The sequence below is a fragment of the Corvus hawaiiensis genome, chromosome 8 (genome assembly GCF_020740725.1).
Source record: "Corvus hawaiiensis isolate bCorHaw1 chromosome 8, bCorHaw1.pri.cur, whole genome shotgun sequence".
NCBI lineage: Eukaryota > Metazoa > Chordata > Aves > Passeriformes > Corvidae > Corvus > Corvus hawaiiensis.
Window position 1 is genome coordinate 23528703 of NC_063220.1, and position 21855 is coordinate 23550557.

The following is a 21855-nucleotide window of genomic DNA, read 5'->3' on the forward strand; positions in this document are numbered from 1 at the left end:
ACTTTCATTTCTTTAAGGCTTATAATCTTAGGATGTCTCAGGTGACAAATCAGAAAATGTAAACCTTAATGTAAACATTTATGGCTCTCGCTCTTAAATGGCCACTGGAGTGAGCTAGTTACTGTTGCTTTATTCCTGTTTTTCTCATCCTCTCCCCAGTGTCATGGTGTTAGAAGGAGCAGTTTACCTGTCCAACAAATGCTTCTCTTAGAATTAGAGGTAGGTGCTGCATTACCTCTTTCCTTTAAAAATATTGTCCAAGCATATTACGCATCCATTGACAGTCATGTGTTGTGAGCCATTTCAACTCTGAAAAGCTGCTAATTGTCACACACTGTGGTCTCAAGGCTGTTGGTCAATTAGATGGATGAAAGGAGTTAGGAGTCCTTTCTAAAGCACAGTAAGCGCTAATGACTACATTTCTTAAGGGGGAACCCAAGAGGAATAAAACTAAACTTTGCTATTCACAAACTGTAAGTATAGAGATATATGAATGACATTTCAGATTACATCTCCTTAAAGATGGACAAAACTAACAAAAAATTAGATGAGGTCATCATGTCAGTGGCAGAAAAAACAAACAGCTGATCCTGACTGACACTGGTAACCTGGAAATTATGCCTGTACTTTTAAACTATGATGGAAATCTCCACAATGAGTACGCCATCAGTCAGCTGTATTTTTTTTTAGCTTTATTATTATTATTGAATAACACAGATGTGGACTTCTTACCTTGTCATCTTACTTGAAAAATAAATTTAGATAGCTGCAGAAATTTGTCTTGATATTGTGCCTACTGTCAAATTTCAATGAGATTCCTCAAGGCAAACAAGAACAGGTTGCCTGCTATGACTCAGGCATCTTTTGACTCATACCTGCTACTATAAACTGGCTTGGAGAGCATTATCATATGTTATTTTTTTGTGCTTCTGGAAGTAAAAAGCATTACTGCTTTCAAATTACAGCCCTCTATTGCAAAAAATAAAACAAAAGATGTTAAAAAGTTACACTGTTCCATACATATGGAAAGATACACATACATGGATGTACTTTCTTATTTGAGAAAAATCAATGGAAGAAAGATTTTACAAGAGTAAAACATAATGGAGGAGGTTTAAACAGTTCCCTCAGAAGGTAATTCTTATAAATTAAACAGAGGCAGAAAATTCAAATACCCTGTCTCTTGCAGTAAACTGAACATCCATTATATGCAAACTCCAGTAAACAGGTACATGTACCTGGATTTACTAAAAATGCAACACTGTTGGGTTGCAGTTACTTCAGTCATATAACTGTTCTCCATTATAAACTAACTTCATGTATACACCAACAATATAGAATCACTCAGAACTAAGAGTACAGCCTTCCTCCAAAATATCTTTTAACAGAGGTCCTTCAATGATAAGCATACTATTTTAACATACCATTGGAAATACATTGCTTGAAGTATTTTGATTTTTTTCTTAGTGGTCTAGACACAATTATCAATCACTATCACAGCCAAACCCTATATACGTCTATTCCTCTTCAAAAGGGAAGAGCAAGGTAAAATTCCTAGTGACATACTATCTGTCTCTGTCCACATTTCTTTGCTATACAACCAGAATTTGCACTACTGAAAGTGATTCGGTTGCTAGAATCATACTTTGCTTTTTTATAGCTCTTATCTGTCTTATCATGCTTTTTTTTCCAAAACAACCTTAGTTCCATGAAATTCTTACTCGCACTCATAATTCTTTCACTGATGCAGTCTATGTACCACCTTCTTTTATATCTTCCTCGTCTCTCTTGGAAGTTTTGAGGTACAGTCAATGAGTTCAAAAGACAGCAAAAACTTTAAAAAGCCTGAAATGACAACATAAAGTACACTTCCCATAAGCTTTTCCTTGCACCCTGCAACACCTGAATTGGCTAACACACTGTTTACATTTAAGATTTAAAGAACTAAATTAAGACCCCAATGAGCTCAATAGAAATCTTTCCACTTATGTCATCATACGGCTTTGGATCAGGTCCTAAACAGAGGTCATTAAATTGTTCTTTTGTTCCTTGCTTTTTCTCTATCAGTCATTTCAATTTCACTATGATGCCATCCAAGCATTCATGGAAAATGGACCGATTTTTTATAGAGCCACATTAACAAGACCTGATGGCCAACAACAATATTCAAGAGTATCGATATTCACTTTTCAGTACATTCCAGTTAATGCCACATCTTGGTTCAGTCAGCTAGCACCACTGAGATCATTTTTGGCTCCTTATTTGCAATTTAGTGTTTGGAAATAAACAGTTTTGAACTCCATTAAGAATTTCAAGTAAAGAACAAGTCAGTTTGCAACATATCCCTTACCCATTTCATGTGTCTCTTAAATCCTGGTTTATAACTGTCAAATTTTATAATGCACAGTTACATTTGTATGAAAATTATGGCATAGAAAACAGTGAGTTGCATTGAATTCTATTTACTTTCCTGTAAAGGATTTCCTTCTTTTATTCTTTTGTTCTTATCTTCATGTAGATGTTTTCTTTTTGCCTATCACACCCCATTTATCTGGGTGCTCATGAACAAAGCAATAGCAACAAAGTACTTTAGAGAATTTGGGAACACTGAATGCAAACTGCACTCTCGCTGACCCTCAGGGAAAAAGGTACCTTTAAAATGTGTTTTATCTGAGAATAAAAATTATATAATGCCTTTAAATGAAAGCAGTGATGACATCTGAAAAGTTTCTAAAAATCTATTCCACAAAAAAGTAACTCAACGATCCTGGAAGTTTGAATAAATCACAAGCAATTAAAACTGCGTGTGAGGCAGACGATAGATCTGTCTTCGTTTCAAACCCTGTACGCTCAGCATTGTGCCTTTCAAGGATTTTTACATGATCCAGAAATAAATCCTGCTATATAGGTTAGAGTGAAACATGAGAGTGCACAGAGAAACACTGCTTTGCGGGAAAGCAATGCACAGAACAGCTTCAGGCTTTAAAAAGCTAATAAATCTGGCCTCCTGCAGATGCTATTCAACTAACTTACCATTTCTGCCCTCAGTGCATCTGTCTGGTTCACTGTCCACCGTGAAATGTGTTAGGAAGTTCATTATATCCACTTATCTAAGCTAGTGCTGAGTGGGAAATATTAGTAGCTAAAAAAAGAGTCGGGGTGGGGGAGAGCTCCCTGATTCTTTTGAAAGTATCCTATAATACTGAGGGGTTTCAATTTTGTTTCTATTGCCTTAGGGGTGATAAGTAGTGAAGATAGTTATTGCTTATTACAATACTTTCAACATTTCACAGAATTAAGTATGTGACTCAACACAAGAGTGATTTCTCCATGAAGTAGAGAAAACAGCAATAATCTGTTGTATACTTCTTTTGAGTGACTGTATGGTAATTACACTGGGCATTCAATATGTTAACAAAGTAGGGAAGCTACTTTAAAACAAAAAGAAAAAAAATATTTAAATCTTTTAGGAATACTTGTGGGGCATCGCTGCAAAGTAAATCAGTCGGCAAACAATTTAGTCACAAAACAATGAAGAGATTACCCCATGTGCCTGCACATATGACACTGGCATGAGGCTTACCTTGTAAGCACAGCAATAATGAGTTTTATTTTTGGGAAGCTATTATACTAAAGAATCTGCATCTTTAAAAAGCACATATATAATTACTAAGAATGCTGATCACAGACTAGTGACCTCTCTAAACTTAAGCAAACAAATAAATCATTTTGGCTAGATTCCACTTTATATTTAGCACTAGCAAGTTCCAAGTCAATTTCATCTTCCAAACTCCATGCACTGGGACAATGCTGCTATAGTGACCAATGCAGGAAAATTGCTTTTAAACCAAACCTTTCCATTACTAATTACTACACTAAATGTACAGTAAGTAAACTCAGCTCAAGTAATTAAAAAAAAAAAGAATCCAAAGCTAGCCTTCTTACTCTAACAAGTTGCCAGTAGTTCCTATTTAAAATCCTCCTCTTTATGGTAATGAAAATGTAGTACCTTGAATGATACATGCTGTATCTTCCTCAGTGCTAGTGTTATGTTCCACTTCGACAGGTTAGGTTAGCAATTTGCAGGTTTAGTACTAAAAATTATCTCCCCTGTTCTCCTGAAGCATCTGATTTGAACGATAACATGATGAGGTGAGGTGGGAGCACACTGGCAAGGAGAAATACTTCAGACTCTAACTTTGTTTTCACATCATTTTATAAAAAAAAATGAATCCAAAAGAAATAGTCATTTTCTGAATCATAATAGCTAATTTCCTGAATGCAGATCAGGGAGTGTTTCAAAATAAAACTTCTAAAAGGCTGTCCTGAATTTTAAGGTTAGAAAAAGTATTGAGACATCCCTTCATTTAGAGAATACTAGTCAATGCACAGATTTATAAAACTGTAAAAGTTATAGTCTAGTTGTAATCTGATAATCAAACATTTATATACACATAAAACATACAAACATACATATGTACATATGAAATTGGACTTCAGTAGAAAAAGGTCCAGGTTTTCAGAAGCATTTAACAACTAATAGAAATACTTCTAAAAAACTAAACAAAAGTGAGTTTCATGTACTAGCTCATAAACAAATTTTGCCACCAATAAATTTATAAAGATTTAAAGACAATCTATTTTCCCCAAATAGATGTGCCAAAAATTTCATAGAAGATTCCTATTCAGTGTACTAGTAGACATTTTCAAAGGCCATGGAAAATTACTTTATTGGTTATATTGATCCCACCATATATTGTGCATCACAACAAAATTTCACAGGAAAAACAAGGAACAAGACTGAGTTCCAGAGTACTAAGTTCTACAGAAAGTGCTTCATTGGTCTCTTCAAGAAAACAGCATTAGCAGAATCCAAAGAGAAACTGAGTTAGAGCTGCAAATCCTAATCACACACATACTTGGATAAGAAACAATTTCAGTATTTAAACAAGTTAAATAAGTTTGAAACAGAAATAAATAATGTTTAGAAGCAACGACATCCTAATTAGTATTTTCTCGTTTAAAGACTTGAAAGTTTTCTTGGTTCTTCTAATATTTATGAGGGGAATGGCCTTGCCAACAGTGGTAACGCCACTGTTGCCAGCTCAAGGATTTTTAAAGCTCAGGGCAAGCTAAAATCTGTCTGTCTAGCACAGCCTAAAAATCATTCACACAATAAAAAGTCCAATAAACACTTCACTGCCTCTAGCAACCACCTGCTCTACCCATATGTGGTAACTAAAAATTTAGTATAAGCCCTACCTTCTTCACTGATCATTATTCATAAATGAAAGCAATCTTTGATTTTTAAATTGCATGGCCAGTGTATGAAGAAAGCAAATTACATTAAATCTCATTCGCTAAACCCACATTCCTGTCTTCACCTGAGGAAATGTGTCAGTCTTTGGAACATATAGTACAAATACTACTATTACATTGGATATGTCTTTATTCTATAACTGGGATACAAAAATTCCAGAAATCTATAGTCAATTTCTCACATGAAAGGAATGAAGGAAGGAGAATGGAAGAATCACAAAGAGAAATGTTCCTCCACATTTGTTATTTTAAAGCATCAAGGGGAATTTACTTTATAGTGCTGGCTCAATCATCTCATGATTCCATGCACCACGAACTATAACATGCAAATAATGGCTTAGTGGGGGCTTTAAGAGCCCCCATGGATAATTCAAATTACTTGCATTAAGTGGATGCTTAGCCCCTCAAATATGTCCTTAATTTTCTAATTTGTTATTAGTCCACAAAACATATCCAATTACAAAGTTTATTTTCACCAAGTTTTTGCATCTTCATACCAGACCAGATAATTCATTTTATAGCTTGTTGCATTCATCTGCCTGCCATTGTGCCATATAGTTCATTGGACGTTTTAAGTTTCCTGTTGTATTAATATGTTTTTTCAAGCATCAATGACTTGGATGCAATTAAAATACTCCTAGAAAGTAACAGGTTCAATCCTTAAGTGCAATAATATCCAAGTAATAAGGATAGACAGAGTAGTTGTGAGAGAGGAAGAAAGAATAAACAATAAAAAATAAACGTTCAATGCTCTGAAATTTCTGATCAATGCAAAAAGTGAATTGATCCAGTGTTTAAAGGGACCAGTCATTTTTAATGACTCTTTCAAGTGACCAGTTACAGAAGCTAGGTGACATAAAGAACAAGTTTAAATCGATAGTTTTATTCACTGGATATGGTTACAGGTGTTTGGCCTCTACCATCAATTCAACACTTCTGCAAAAAACCTAAAATTCAGAAAATTGCCACCTAGTATTTCACCTGCAAAATTTTCACTTGGTTTTTAAGAATGAAGCAAATAAATGATGTCAAAGGAAGCTCTTCTGTTGGAGCATAGTACCCATCTGCAGCTAATCTTGCAATAAGTATTTGTGCTCAATGTTTTTGAATCATCCTCACAAATCATGAAAAAGCCAGAGATGGTTGTAAGCAGTTACTGAGAAGCAGAGTCCTGATGTCATATTGTGATCTAAGGCCTTCAGTCTTCCTTGCTGTCTGTTTCATGTTCTTCTCTAAAATTACATTAACTAAACATGGAAGAAAATGGATGCAAAATAGTATGATGCCTGCATCTAGCTCCCTGACATCAAATATGCACATAATTATATACATCACTGAAGATCTTTGTCAGTACTACACTAAGTCAAAGTAAATATCTGCAAAGGTTTCCTCTTTGTCACAACTTGAAATAAAATGTCCATACTAACCATGTGCAGAATGAAACAAGGAGCCTAGACTTATTCATGAGTTTTGAATGCCAAGTGTCTCTTTGCACATCATGCAACGAACATCAGACCTATATAATGGAAATGCATGATGTCAGCTGCTGTGTCTGGATGCTGTGAAAGGATGCAAAATATCCTGATGCTGTATTTAAATTGACATGGCTTACTATATTGGGAGCTTTTGCTGTCTCAGAGGGAGCCTGGGGACTTTTGGGGGACATGGCTGTCAAACCAAGCAGCAAAGATTGCCCTGTGAAAGGAGCCCTGTCAACTTCATTTGCATTTTCCACAGAAAAAATTTTTCTCCGTGTTTTTCGTATTTGGAGAATCTATGTACTTACTTCAGCTTCAAAACCAAATATTTAAGTTGTCAGTCATGTGAAGCAAATTTCCTCTACAATTCCTTTCCATCAAATCAGAGTGAAGCTAAATAGTTTTGCAATTACCTCAGTGGTATGTTTCCTGGTAAGAATCAGCACGAGACCAACTCATTCCTATTTTCTGGGGAAAAAAAAACCAACCAACCAAAGACCCAAAAGGCTGAGTCTCTGCCACCTCAACATCAGTGAACTACTGACTAGTCCTTCTCACATGTAGCTGCACATTTATACATATCACACACTTCTGCTTATCAAAAGCTTGGTGGTCTCATGACAGTCAGACTAAAATGCACTATACAAGAGAGGCTGTATGTTCAGTACAGGAAACAAACCCATTCTGGCCACAAAAACTTGCTTGCAAAAACTTTTGCTTTGCAAAATCCACTTGCCAACTTAGTTTGGCTCAAGTAATTTGTGAGGGAAGGGAAATTAGTATGGAAATCAAGATTTCTGTGAGGCTGGTATTCATACATGATTTTACAACCATTCCTTAAGCTGTCTTAGCTAAACCCAAGAGAAATGGAAAGAAATGAAGGATCCCCTCCAGAGTCACACAAAAAAAATACAAAAAAATGAGTCAGAAGAATTAGTAACTTTAATTGTATCCTTAATCTCATTGACTATCGTGTTATTAATTTATGATAAGGAATGCTGTACAGATTTTTATAGCTTGCTGTCCTAAAACATGTTTTGAGATTTTTTGATGAACAGATATTTTAGTCATACCCATTTGTGGGGGGTTTTCTTTGTTGCATGTATGAGAATCCCAGGCCTTATTAGTTTTTACAGATCAAGAAACTAATTAAATCAAGTGAGTTTTTTTCTGAATAATAATTTCAGGCCTAGACCCATTAAGAAGGACAACTACTATTCTGTAGTTATTGGTCTCTTATAGTCAGATCTCTATTTCCTGTTTCTATTCTTCTTAGATATTAGCTGTACTGTAGTGTAAACATGGAAACAGATGGTATTTTCTGTATTTTCTTTGGTAAATGTAACACAGTCTGAATACTCATAAGTGAATTTAGAAATTAACATTCAAATAACTTATTTTTATATGAAGAAACCAGGTTTGAAGTGCTGGGGGTGCTCTTCAACATCTACAAAGAAAAATTGTAACTTATATTGATACTGTGAATCAAACCAAGAAAAAGCTAAAGTTTGTTATTTGAAAGCTCTGGATCCTTGGAAATGGGAGTACTTGGCATTATCAGGTGCTTTTAGTCTTTGTTGTGATATACATACCAGAAAAATAGACCTATATCTAATTGTATTGCACCTAACTCACACGGTTAAGAGTTTCCAGTTAGGTACTGCAAGCTCTTCCCAAGCAGTGAAAGTTAAGGTCCTTGTTGAAGTTTCTGGCAGGACCAGTCCTGTTGGCATGCTTAAGGCATGTAAACCACTTTTAAAGCAGCTGTCTAGCATCATTACCAAATAGTTAATTTCCTTTATAAAAACAATATCAAGTATCTAATTTTCCATTTCTCACCCACTTTTTAAGTTAAAATAATTATTTAATCAAGCTTCATGATACATACATGCATATAATGTATGGACATGGAAAAACACCTATTCCAGGCACACAGAAGTCACAGTTTTCAAAGTACAGGTGAATCTCAGGGCATCTCCATTTAATTGACTTCTAAGGACACAGGTTTGTCTGACTGATGAACAGGTGACATGTAATGGTGCCTGCCCTTGAAGCATTGTGACAAAGTGGAAAAAAAAAAAATTATTGTAATGAATGTCAATATCAAACATTCAAGCTGAAAAATAAAGACAAGCATACTCATCCTGTAGCTCAACTCCTTCGGGGGTATTAATTTAAGAATATTAGAAATCCCCGTTAGAGATAGTTTAGTTACGCCTAATTTCTTAAGCAATATTAGTTCAAAGATTAGACTTCATATTAATCAATATCCATAGACAGAGCTTGCTTATGCACCCAAGTATGTTTCCAATTACAGGCACAATTACATACTTTGTGATTAAGAAAAGAGTAAGCTGATCCTAGGATTCAGTAGAATAGAAGCCTCACTAAAGCCCACTAAAGAGCTAAAAGGTTTGGGGAAAGAAAAGTGAGTATAAAAGCATCTAAAGTCCCACACCATCGTAAGTACTGGGAAATCACCCAATAGCCTATTACAGAAAAGAAAGATGCTTTATTTCTCTGGAAAGACTATGAGAATATTCTTCTCATGCCAAAACCACATATTGAAAACAAAGAATACAGCTTGATCTTGACAATTGCGTTTTATAAATGGAAATTGTCAGAATAGACTACTTGGAAAAATCTTTAGTACATTTAATATGGTAATATGGTAAATATGGAATTACTAGGATATCACAGAATCATAGAATATCTCAAGTTGGAAGGGACCCATAAGGATCATTGAGTCCAGCTCCCTGTTCCTCACGGGAATTCTTAAAACTAAACCCAATGACAAAGAGCATGACCGCTTCCCTGTGGAACACGTTCCAGTGATTGAGCACCCTCTCGCTGAAGGAGCAAAAATCTAATGTCCTGTCTGAACTCACCCTGAACAGCTTCATTCCATTTCCTTGTGACCTATTACTGATAACCAGAGAAAGGAGATCAGCACCTACCCCCCTCTGTCCTTTTCTTCAGCCTTTTCTTCTCCAAGCTGAAGAGACCAAGTGACTTCAGCTGCTCTTCATATATCTGGCCCTTAAGACCTTCCACCATCTTTGTCACCTTCCTCTGGACAAACTCTTCACAGATGCCCTTCTAATACTGAGGCACCCAAAACCGCACACAGCACTCGAGGTGAGGCCATGCAAGCACAGAGTAGAGCAGAACAATCACCTCTCTTAACCAGCCAGTGATGCTGTGCCTGATGTACCCCAGGATATGGTTGGCCCTATGGCTGCCAGGGCACACTGCTGACTCATACTCAACTTGCCATCAACCCAAACTCCCAGATCTCTTTCCATGGGGTGGCTCTCCAGTCTCTCAGCCTCCACCTTGTATGCATAACAACGGCTACCCTATCCCACGTGGAGAATCCCTCACTTGCTCTTGTTAAACAGAGTTTATAGAATTGCTTATTGTCCAGCTCTGAGTCTGTCCAGATCTCTGTAAGGCCTCTCTGCCTTCAGTGGAGTCCACAGCTCCTCCTACTTTAGTATTATTGGCGAACTCAACGCACATTCAACTCCTGTGTCCAGATAATTTATAAAAACAATTGAGCCTATGAAGCCCCAGTGGTGACTAGCCACCAGCCCTACATAACGGCATTTACTGTAACTCTGAGCCCAACCCATCAGCCAATTGTCCACCCAATGTGTTACAGGCTTGTATAGCTGTATGCTGGACATTTTTTCCAGAAGGATACTGTGAGAGACCATATTAAAAGTTTTGCTAAAATCTGAAAAATCAACTTCAAAAATTAACATCAACTTTAGTAAGTAACTCCTATAACTAAAATCACTTCCACACTTCTTCCACATCTCAAGCTACAGTATTATTCTCCCAACAGAATAACCAGAACAGGATACAGCCTATTGAGGAGTTTTGAGAAATTTTTTTTCAAAGCGCTTTTTTGACAGTACATGGAAAGTAATCATGAACCACATGTTATGACAGTTTTGGCTTCCCTACCCAAATAAAAGTGGCTCCAAGTATGGAACAAGTTTCAAACTGCTCTCATTACAGAGCCTGTTAAACACACTAGTAAAATACACCTGCAAGGAAATCCTAGAAGCAGATATTGTCAAAGTAATTTAATACATTAAATATTGAAAGCTCTTCTCATATAGTATTCAATAAACAGAAAGGTGAAATGTGTTTTCTTTTTATGTAGTCTTTTTGTGTTTCAGTAGATCAACTCTACTTTTCAATGCAAAAAACCCAAGAAACAAAATATAAGTCATTCGTGTATGAATCAAAAGGGAAAAAAAAGCCATCAAGGAGGAATGAAACTAACTGCACAGAAGACAGTCCTACATTTCAAATATTTGCCTGTGTAACACTTGCAAAACATTTGATAGCAATAAATGGATTCTCATTTCTAAGAGCTGCATAGCATGAAAGAATTTTGAAATAGAAAAAGGAGATCCTAAGGTATTTTAACAAATCTGAAATATATCTCAGAATTAAAATTTGGACATCAAGATCATCATCATCTTTTAGGAGTGCTTTCCTACTGTATTTAAATGCCATCTTTGAAAACCTAAACTGAAAGTGAAGCATAAATTTAAACCAGGTTTTTATTTAACTGTGCTACCTAGAAAAAGCAGTACAATTCTAAATTTCTTAACTTATATGAAGAGATAATATCTTTTAATAACTACATAAAAAAACCCACCAGAGAAAATACTCATACTTTGTAGGGTCTACACAAGAAATTACAGTATGAAATTGAGGAAAGGTAAATTGTGGGTAGTTAGCTATCTGTAATGATTTCCCCACATTGAGCTCTGATAAGGCTGAGAAAACTTTATCTCTTACAGAGAAATACTAAGAGAAATATAGGGTGATGATGTGAGTGGAACTGAATAAAGTCATTCCTGCTAGGTTTATCACATAACAAAATATTCCTAAGTGTGTGTAGGTTCTCCACCCAACACTTACACATGGGCGGATTTTCTTATATTTGATCATTTGTCTGGTATTTTAGATGTACAGATAAAACAGAAAGAACCTACTCTGTCCACTCCTACTACATGATCAGATCAATGCTTTGCCTTGGGCTTTGAGCATGAGCAGGAACAAATGTGAGTCATACATAAAGGTGTAGGCTTGGAGCACAGCAGGCTGCCAGCCTGCAGAGCTCTGCCTCCACCAGCTGCATTAGCTTCTTGGAGTTGCAGCACATTTGTCCAGATTGCCATCACTGAAAAAGCAAGTTACTAGAGTTAATGTTCAGTTGTTATTCAGTCCCAAAATAGCACATCCATCTGCTGACACAAGTGTATAATTACAAGACTTATTGTTACATAAGCTATTTATTCCATACTGTTCCCTTGTCAATTTTGGAATGTGCTAAGCCAAATTCTCTTCTGGGGCTTCCCTTCCATATAATTTAGATCAACTCACGATTCAAGCCATTATTTTGCTATTAGCAAGCATAAGACACCAAGGGAATGCGTCTAAACTATCAGGGAGAACAATTCCTCTGCAAAAGGGCCCATTGATCACTGTTTCCTGAACCACCCAATTTCAGCCAATCATTCTTCTACAACTCCAACCTACACTGCAAGTAACAGCTTCTGCCTGTGTATGTTCAGAAAGGTCCTCTAAGGTTGAGGACAAGCCTAGTTGCAAGGCTACAAAACTCATTCTTAGATGCCAAACTCCCCTCCATACCAGGCTTCCTCCCCGCCATTTTTTAGGTTTCCAGATCTTGAATTCTTCCTCCTTTCTTTTTTTCCCCCTCATTCAGAGATATGGTAGTCCAATCTGTGGTGGTAGAACTGAGACTACACAATTTCAATCAGTTCTGGTTAGAGCTTTTAACGTCACTTGATTCTTTATACTAAAATTTCAACTTAATTGTATGATTTCTTAACAATTCAACTGAAGGTCAGCACTCCAGTATCACTATGTCTCCTAGTACCAGTTCAAAACACAGGTTCTTAGAATGCTGCTTGCCCTCTCTCCAGTTCTAGCAGTGTGCTGAAGTAATCACACAGCTCAATCACACTGCAGGCTCCAAATCAGATGTTAATGCAATATGAAACTACCAGAAATTGCTGAGAGAAGCCATCTCAGAGCCAAGGAACAAAATAATTCACAATGAGCAGACACATTTTATCTAATTCTAGTCACCTATAATGATGTTGACTTCATAGACAATCTTGTACTTCTGCACAGTTAAAGTAAACATTAACCAGAAGAAAAAAATATTCTAAAATTATAACAGAAGCTACAACTCCGAGACCAGAAAAAGATATAAACTTGTCTATTACTAAATTCTGGGGAAAAAAAGCCTTACTGAAGAGGTTTTCATAATCTACAAAGTCAGATTACAAAAAAAGTTAGATAATACTATGTATTATTTTATTTATATATATTTAACTACTAAATGTTCATTTAATCAGTGACATTAATTAAAATCTGATTTTCTCCATAATTTTGAGTAGCATACTTCAAGCAAGAAGCTGGTTCAGATAAAGAAATCCTATAGAATCGTCTAGTATTAACCCATATTAAGATTTCAATGTCTGACTAGACAATCAAGTTTGTTCCAATGGCATGAAGCTCTGAACTTCAGCTTCCATGGGTTACAGGGCTGAGACTCAGTAGCACACAGGCCAGCTAATTTAATTCTACAACAGCCCATCCAATGCAATGTTTATTGAGACTTTATTCTATTTTTCTATGATATCTCAGGACTCTTACTCCTCTTTGAAACAGAAAAGAATTTATAAATAAATAGCCTTAATACAGATTAAAATTAATAATAACAAAATACAGTGTAATGCTTAGATCTTCGCCAACAACACACCATAACAAGGCATTCATTAATTTTCCCTGGCTGATCACTAGAAGAATCTGTATTAAGAATGCTTTCTCTGTAGTTTTCATATTTCATGCTTATGTTGGCCACATGAAAAAAGTTATTATTTGTGAACTAAAATTGATTTCAGAATATAAGAGCTATGCTATTATTTAACAAATTTATGGTTGCATATGTTCTAGAAATAGCTACTCATTTAAAAGAGGAGCTATGAATGTAACATAGAAGACTAAACTGACTGAAATCTGCCAAACAGTGGAACAGTTCACATGCTATTTCTTCAAGAGTATGTATTTGCCCAAGGGCTTTCATTAATGGCAATCACTGAAGCACATAATGAAGCAAAACTGTACAAGTCAGAGAAGTCTATCATTGTTTTTTCCCATCAAACCAAATGTATTACCATTTGACATCCATAAAGAACTCTGCTATGCTTTACAAGCTAAGGTAAGTCCAGTCTTGCAGTTAAATTTTGTGAGGGCAAGAGAAGAAATCCAGCAAGCATGATACTTTCCCCAGGTATAACAACTGTTCCTATGACATTTGACAGAATTAACATTTATTTATATTGCTCATAAAACTATACATTATTAATCAGCTTTTCGCAGTCAAAATCCTGTGCCTTACATAAGCATGAAGCATAACACTTGCCTTGAGAAACTACTGTTCTCAATAAACAAGGAATCCAGGGAATTCCGTAACATTTTATAAATATAAATCATTACTGTAAGATATATGTAAATATATTTTGAAACTCTGAGGTACCAGATCAGGGTAGCTTTATTGACACAACTAAATTTATTTGAAAAAATTCTGTAGGTTGTCAATTTAGAAATTTTTCATTATTTAACTGATAAATTATTAAGAATGTTTTGGTACTAATTCCTTGCTTGACATAATGACTGATGTAATAATTTCATGTATGATTCACTCACTAGCATATCAAATAACAATTAATATGTTAGCATAGCATAACTGGCAGGAGGAGGGAGATAGGATAAATGCTGTCTTTAATTACAATTTCCCCAAAACAAATTGTAGATGTTATGGATTGAAACTATAGATTGCATTTAACTCAACTCCCTCTTTCTGAAAGGAAGAGAGGCATCTATTTTCCTTCTATAGTCACACAGCAGGCATTTTATCAAATTTTCTTGGTAATTGAGACATTCCTTACACAGAAATTTCCATAGTATTGGAAACAATGGCTATCTCTCAACCATTGCAAGAAACAAATCTCCTTCCAAATGAAAATACACTTTTCTCATTAGTATTACTTTTTACCCTCGTCTATACTTTGCCAGTGGAACCATGTTTGCAAAAGGTTTAAAGCACAGTTTTTGTACCTAATTCAAAAGCTTTTATGCAAGTATGTATGCTCTGAATCCAAAAGTATCAGGATAATCCATGCAAACTTCATCCATTACACATTCCTGAATACTGTTCAAGAGATAGTTGAGTTATGAAGAGTGACTATAGACAGTACAGAATCAAGATACATCTACAGTGAATGTCTTAAACAATTCATCTGAAATGTTATATTGTTTTTATTTCTTGGTTTAAAACATTCTGAAGTCTAATATATTATTGACTCTACAGTATCTACAGCACTTCTACTCTGTAGGAGAAATTAACCAAATTGCATCAGGTGATTATACAAAAACACATAAGCTATGAAGAAATCACTCAATTTGGGTCTGAGATGGATGAAAGCTCTTAAGGAAACATGTTCATTTTTGGCAGCCTGGATATTAACTATTTTAGATGCATGTTGGTAATAGTATAAACCTAAACCTGAGCAAACCATCTTTTCCCTAGCATTCTACCACAGTGATGCTGGGGGGGGTGGGACTGGGGAGTGTCCATAGTTAAGTAGGTATTGAAATGAATGGGCATATTTAGTTTTTTGGATTCTTCTACTGTTAAGGTTATCATTTTACAGACAGCATTTGAAGAACCTGGAAGGATAAAGGAAAAATAGAGCACAAAAAAGGGCAAAACAGCATGGAAACCAGCAGAAAGTATTTCTGAAAGATACTAAATTGCACTCTCAACTTGGATTAATGGGGAAAGAATAGTTAAGTCTCTGAGAAAATTTTAAGTAATCAACACAAGAAGTTTGTCAAGGAAAAAAAATTGTGAGGTAAAGGAGCAAGAGAGCACTCCAGGAATCATCTACAGTCCTGACATGTTTCTTTCAATCCTACAGCTTTGCCTTTGCACGAGCCATTCCATATGAAAGTATCCTACTTACTTTATATAGCCTCTGTTACCATAGCATCTAACCAGTAGTTACGTGAAATAGCAGGTTCCACAAGGTAAGAAACGCCGTAATACACATTTGGGAGGGGGGAAGACACACAGAGTGGTTAAGTGTCTTGCCCAAGATCACTTACAAAACCCACTCTAAAGGAAGAAAATAAATGTGTCTCACAAATTTACATACTACTGTATGTATTTTGAGTGGAAAAGGAAGATCAGTAAACAAATACTGAGGATAGAATCAGCTTTTGCTCAATCTTTTCATTAAGAGTTGTCCTTCAATTAAAATAAAATCAAAAGAGTTTTGACCCCAGGTATTACAATATGTGAGAAAAAAATCATTAAAAGGAGAAAAACTCTCAGAAAACTAAGATGTTGGTTGAAGTTCAGCCATTTAATAGATAAGGCTATGAAAGCAGTGAATTAGAAAAAAATTTATCCAAGGCCCCATATTAACAACACATTAATTCAGAAACCCACCAAAAAATTTTTTTTTAAAACTGTATTTGGCAGTTGTCACTTGGGCAAGAATGGGTATTGGGTCACAAAGGAAAGATTTGTGCCTTGCTGGTTGCAAATGGAGAAGCAGTGAAAAGAGTAAGCATCTCCTACCAGTTCAGCATGGGTATCTTTCAATGGGTTTGGGAAAAATGGCAGAAAGAACTGAATTATCGTTCTGTCTGTACTTGCTGTGAGACTTTCTTAACAGCAAAGCACTTCAGCTTCCTACATTTAGATTTCTTTCAAAGCTTTCAACTGACTGTCTTGGCTGTTTAAATACAAGCTTTTCAGAGCAGAGATTGTTTCTTCTTATTATAATTTTCTGACCTTTTTACCTGGCACCAGTCTCAGGTGGGGTTATTAAGCAGCAACATACTGTCAATGCAGGAGTTAACTGTAACACATCACATTTAAACATGCCAGTGATTGGTCTTTAAAATACATATTTTTCACCAAATGAACCAACACACTGAATCAATCCAATATGAATGGGCAATATTAACCATATGGTTTCTCTGACTGTATTTAATGCATGGCAGCATGTATTTCTTAACATGCACGTATCAGAATGGGTTTTTTTTTTTCCTTCACCTAGGTAAAAGCTCCCCCCAGCACTTAAAAAGTCTACTTATATGAGAAACAGATCTGAATGTCTTCTGACTAGGCAGAGGAAATTTTAAAAAGCTACAGGAATAGACGCTGGACCAGACAAAAACACAAAATAACTTGCTTGCTCTAGTCAATAAGCAGATGTTGCCACTGGAATCAGCTGCTATGTCCTAACACCTTGAAATGGTGTGAATGAGAAGCTAATTGAACTAAGTATGGAAATGACCAAACCATCCATATTTAAAGTTAGTAAAGTAAGGATCCTGTGGCAGGAAGATATAGCAGCGACACTGATAAGGCTTGAATAAAAAGCTTGTTGTGTTTGGATATAGATCTTCCAATGGCAGTAGATCTGGTAGAAGTGCCTGAAGAGACAGATCTCCCAGATGATATTTTTTAAGTGCTTCCCTAATGGGAAAAACACTGCCGTCATAGACCTAACCCTCATGATTTTTTGTGACAGACAACAGACAGATATAAGACCAATCAATCTCATAAGGCAAGCTGAGAAAACTGGTGATGCAGATCACACTTACATTAGACTAAATATAAAGAGCATCCATATAAAACATCCACAGAAGCTGCTACTGTAAACCTGAAAACTTCAGCAAGCTAATAAAACATTAATCCTTGTCAAACTTAAATATCTTCTACTTTTAAGAGTTCATTTGGCTGCAAATGGCTGTCATTCCTAATCCAAGTACTGTGCTTGTAGCAGATGTTGCTTTAATAAAATGATCTGTGCTGGAGATGCTTACAAAACTGCACACAACAGCACAGGATTTACTGCTCCAATGCTCATCCTCTTAGATTTCAGGTTCTGCTCCTCTCAATGGAAACCTTCTATTAGGCTGACAAAGGCAGATTTCAAAACACCGTGCAACGGGCAGACCACTGAGCAAGTAGCTACACGGATAAAGCAGGGAAAGGCACGGTCATCATAATGGGCACGATCCCATGGGCAGCTGGAATGTATTGCTCCGAACATCAACTTCATACCAGTTGTTTAGCTATCATGTCAATCACCAGGAAAGACCAGACCTATTTTAGAACACTTGCCATAAATAAATTCAATTGAAATTAATCATTTCAGTGATACAGTGGATGAGAGGATACCTTTCTTCTTTTCTTGAACCAACAGCTGTGATCAGGGGCTTTTTTGTTATGGTTTTTGGGTTTTAGGGGGTGGGGGGGGGGGGGGGGGGGGTGGTGTATGTTGGTTGTTTGCTTGGTTTTTCTTCCTCTTTGAAAGCAGCTATAGTGTTTACATACCTTTTTGACTGGAACAGATTTAGTAGGGCAGATTATCACCAGCCTCACTTATCACAAAGTATGGTCAGGCAACCACATAGTTTCCTATTCCTTCTCAATTAGATCAAAGCTGCTCACATATACATGCAAACTCTGAAAGAATTGAAACTACTGGATTTATTCCATATGGACTTCAGAACTATCAGGACAGAGGACATGATATTGAGGTGGCGACTCAGGAGACAAGTGAAAGAAGAACTGGCACAGTGAGTTTTCTTGGTTATGTAGGCTGACTATTAATTCATACAATTTGACTTCCTTAAAAAAAAAAAAAATCAAAAAACCACTTGCATTTCCTAAATCTACTACACATCTGTAAATGCATTTCATGCATTTGGCAAAGATAGGATTAATGACATTTTTACCAGTTGTGAAGTCTAAAGGATCCCTTCAGAGAATATTCTGGAAGAGCTCTGAAGTTTGGATGCTTACATACAAAGTAAAATTAATCATTTATGCAATATTGTACCTTTAAAAATCAACAAGAACAAACTGCATAAGCAGTCACATGTGCATAAATATACCAACTTCATTCAACACTTTACAGAATCTTTGAAAAACTGAAGAATGGAAGAGTATTCTATCAGACAACTAGAAAGAATGCTTGCAATCAATACTGAAAATCAGTCTCACCTATCATCTAGATTGAACTTCTGTTAGCACAACCCACAATTTACAGGGAAAACTGAAGATATTAAAAAGTCTATTCACAAGATTAACTTAGACTACTACTTTAATTAATGAAAAAATCTAGATTTTAGAGGGTTGTCATGTTAAGCTTAGCCAATTCTAAAGCATTTAACAGACTATAAAGAATTCACGGCAATTGCAGCTGTAACTCCCCTTCAATACATGACTGCCGCAAGAGAAAAAAGAGGAAGCAAGGATATGAACTGACAGACAGAAAATAAATTAACATTCAAACCCAGAAATTTCTACTTTATAATACTACCTACTTTCTAGGAAATATTAATTGGATGCAACAGTTCAGGTTGTTTGCCTCAGAATTCACATAACAAAATCCAGTCATATAATCTCCCTTGCCACTTAGTCTGTTATTCTGAATGTCTCTCTCCATGACGGACACTGCTCCTCCCATGATTTTCCTCTTCTTCCTGTGAACATCTGAGGCTTTTATCCTCTCACTGTTGTTGTCTGCCTTAAATTCCAAGATCATTCTTGGCTTTTCTCTTTATATCTCCAGGTGCTCAACCATATTAGGGTGCAACGACGCTTTCCATCCCTCAAAACTACAAACCACCATGTATATTTATTTAACTAAAGGTCAACAATATTCAGGAAGAACTGCAGTCACAGTTCAGATGTGTTCTAAAACTAGAAAAGGGAATAAGAACATCATCCACACTTGGGACTACAATGTGTTAAAAAAAATGAAAAATATGAATTCTAACTTTCATCGTGTTGAACTCATGAAGTTCTATCTGGCTTCTGGTGGTATGAGGGGAGAAAAAGAAAGATTGATTTCAAGGGTCAAATATGTTTCTAGTTTCAGAACTAAGTTCCAAGATAATTAATTCTCAATAGGAACTCATTACACTTTGTAAATGAATTCATCTATTCACCATCGTTTCAGTGACAAAGGTTCTTGATACATAGATTAAACTCTCAATTGAACCTCAGTTCCATTACCTCGTACTCTCACCTCTCCTCAAATTGAAAATACAAGTCATTCATTTGGAAAACCTATTAGATCCTTTTTAATAGAACAATGACCTTCTGATCAAAATGCCTGTCTTCCTACTCAGTGAAATTTTCTGTTTGCTTGAATTTACAATAGAGAACTGCCACAGTTAACTCTTTGCTGACGCTTCAAGTATTATTTAATTACAATAACTTTACGTTTGCATTGCACAATCTACATACCCGGTAATTTCAGTTTAACCAGCAGGTAAAATCAGAGACTTATTAAATAAGGAAAAGACCATGTCATCAATCAGATTGGCTTAGTGGTCACTTTCCTATCTCCCCCAGTTATTGTACATCTAGCAACATCAATCCCTTCAGGAGGAATTTTAAAAATAACAGAGGAATACCTAACAAGAGTATTTCTTTTTTACCTCAGGCAGCTGGCAGTTGTTCTCTATGTTGGTTTTTTTGTTTGTTTGTTTCCACATGCTTTGCATTACTGCTAAATCTTTTTTATAGGTGATGGGATCAGTACTATTCATAGTATACTGAGAACACACCAGCAATATTTACAGTATCCAGTCTGGCACAGTTAACCAAGCTTTGGAAGAAGCTCGTACATTACACACAGAAAAGCTTGTTTGAAGGCCTCTTGGTGGGATTTCATGGTGGTATTTTAAACTTGCTTCATGCCTTCTACATTGAAATCAGTGCAGAAGAGGTTACATTAATCAAAGCAGGTTTGCTCACTCCATGGGCCCTAATCTTTATGTGATTAGAAATAGGAGTTCAAAACCCAGCCCAGTTTCTGAGAACTTTTATACACAAAAGCCTTCTTATCAAGGGTGGTTCTAAAATGCGTCACTATTCATTTTCTGGTTTTGACCTTTTTTTATGTTTCATAACAGGTATTATCTAAAATTCCCAGCTCTTAGGACATTGCCCTCATTGACTGCTAAATTAATAACAAGGGTAAGGAAATGCTGTTCTGCAGGCAGATAATAATTCATTACTACATTCCATGTACTAAGATGCTTGTTAGTATGCAGCTTAACAAAGTTATTTCACTTACCTGCCTCTCTGCAAGCAACAACACTCTTGCTTCAAACTAATGATGAAATAAAGGTGGAAGATTGAATATTTGAGGAAGCTTGTTTTATTATCAGAGTTTTTGATTGATCTTGTATTACCAGTATGTTCAATGCTGTTCAGCATAGTCCTAAGGCATCCTCTCCTAACAAGGCTTTTCAGCAGTTAAAATTTTCATCCCCTGCCTGAGATCTTCATAAAGAACAGCAATATTAGCATTGCCAAACCTTCACCAAGTTAACTGTGACATCTGATGATTTGCACATGTATACCAGCATGTCAAGAGTGGAACACTCCTCCCTCAGAACTAATATGGTCATAGTGGCAGATTAAATAAAGTTACTTTTTAATATCACAGTAACAGGACAAACATTCAGAGAGTTAGGTACTGAAGAAGTGGCTAACTTTCAGAGACACTGGTGCATTTCAGAGAATTGTATTTCACGAACTTCCATGTATTCTGATGTTCTGATGAACCTCTTTGCATTGTGCCAAACCATTGCCAGCCGTGCCAGTGATGGGGAACTAATAACCAAGGGATCAAATTGTGGCACTCACTCAATGATAAGCAGCAATACCAAACTGAACTTTTTCTGAAATAGTGAACACTGCTTCCAACTACCATTTATGCTGTCATTTTTAATGCACTATTTAGCACATCATACTGTGTCTAATATAGGATCTTCAACATGCTCCTGGTAGGATAATGTTACAAGACAATCTCATATGAGCAAGTAATGAGGGACATTTCCAGATCATAGAGAAGAAATTGATTTAGCTTGAGGGATCTGGAAAGAGCTGGTGATT

At 36.0% G+C, this 21855-nt stretch overlaps 1 protein-coding gene across 50 annotated transcripts in view; it reads right to left on the reverse strand.

Annotated features, from left to right (window-relative positions):
- Positions 1-21855, reverse strand: part of KCNMA1 (potassium calcium-activated channel subfamily M alpha 1) — a 439613-nt gene that overhangs the window by 271609 nt on the left and 146149 nt on the right. The gene's annotated exons all lie outside the window — the stretch shown is intronic.